This window comes from Chiloscyllium punctatum, chromosome 18 (assembly GCF_047496795.1).
Source record: "Chiloscyllium punctatum isolate Juve2018m chromosome 18, sChiPun1.3, whole genome shotgun sequence".
Taxonomy (NCBI): Eukaryota; Metazoa; Chordata; class Chondrichthyes; order Orectolobiformes; family Hemiscylliidae; genus Chiloscyllium; species Chiloscyllium punctatum.
Window position 1 is genome coordinate 30,873,543 of NC_092756.1, and position 1,326 is coordinate 30,874,868.

The 1,326-nt window shown below is 50.8% G+C and overlaps 1 non-coding gene across 1 annotated transcript; it reads right to left on the minus strand.

Annotated features, from left to right (window-relative positions):
• Positions 1 to 82, minus strand: trnas-gcu (transfer RNA serine (anticodon GCU)). Its single transcript has one exon. It is a non-coding gene; the product is annotated as a tRNA-Ser (tRNA).
• Between the last annotated feature and the right edge of the window lie 1,244 nt (positions 83 to 1,326).

Here is a 1,326-nt window from a genome sequence, read left to right on the forward strand (position 1 = left end):
CGACGAGAGTGGGATTCGAACCCACGCGTGCAGAACACAATGGATTAGCAGTCCATCGCCTTAACCTCTCGGCCACCTCGCCGAATATGCGTGAGAGGGTATGATGTAATCTCCCAGACAATCACAATCTCATCACTTTTGGGGAATCTCCCATTCACAGCCTTCAACCTCATTGTCTATGAACCCCACACTGCCCGATTCTCCCTCCTTCCTAAGACCTGCTGTCTCCTCCTGCGCCTGTTTGACCCAACTCATCTCTTCCTACCTCAACACCTTCCTGTCTCCCCAGTCCAGGAAATTCGCACCTACGTTTGTGACACCACTTATGTACTTAATCTCACTAAAGACTTTTATTTCCCTGGTCGACAACACGTCATCTTCACCTTGGAGATCCAGTCCCTCTGCACATCCCTCTGCCATGACGAAAGTCTCCAAACCCTCTGTTTCTTCATCTCGCCCCATCCCAACCAGTACCCTTCCACCGACACCCTCATCCAGCTGGCTAAACTGGTCCTCACCCTCAACAACTTTTCCTTCCAATCCTCCCACTTCCTCCAAACCAAAGGGGTAGCCATGGGCACCCACATGTCACTGAGCTATGCCTGCCTGCCTGTTTGTCAAATATGTGGAATTATCCGTCTTTCGCAGTTACTCTGGCACCTCTCTCCACTTGTTCCTCTGCTACGTTGGGCGTCACTTCGTGCTCCCACGAGGAGGTTGAACAGTTCACCAACCGACACCTTTCACCCCGACCTCAAATTCACCTGGATCTTCTTGGCATCTCCCTTCCATTTATGGAATGACCAATGACAGACATATATTACAACCCCGCCGAATCCCACAGCTAACAATACGACACCTCCTCCCACACCACCTCGTGTAAAAATAGAATCCCTTATTCATAATTCCTCCACCTCTCGTGCATTTTTTCCCAGGATGACCAATTCCACCTCAGAAAGTCCAAGTTGGTCTCCATCCCACGTGTTTGACGATGCCCGCCAGGGCATCTCCTCCACTTCACTCACAACCGCCCTTAAACCCCACCCCTCCCGCAACAAGGACAGAATCCCATGGTCCTCAACTTTCACCCCACCAAACTCAGCATAAATCATATAAGACTCCACCACTTCTGCAATCTCCAAACAGACCCCACTGTCAGGTATATATTTCCCTCCACACCCCTATCAGCATTCTGAAAAGATCATTCCATCAACGAACCCCTAGTCAGGTCTACAACCCCCAATAAACACACACCCCACCTCTGGCATCTTTCCCTGCCACCGCAGGAAGGGTAAAAGCAGCTCCCACGCCACTCCACTCATCTCC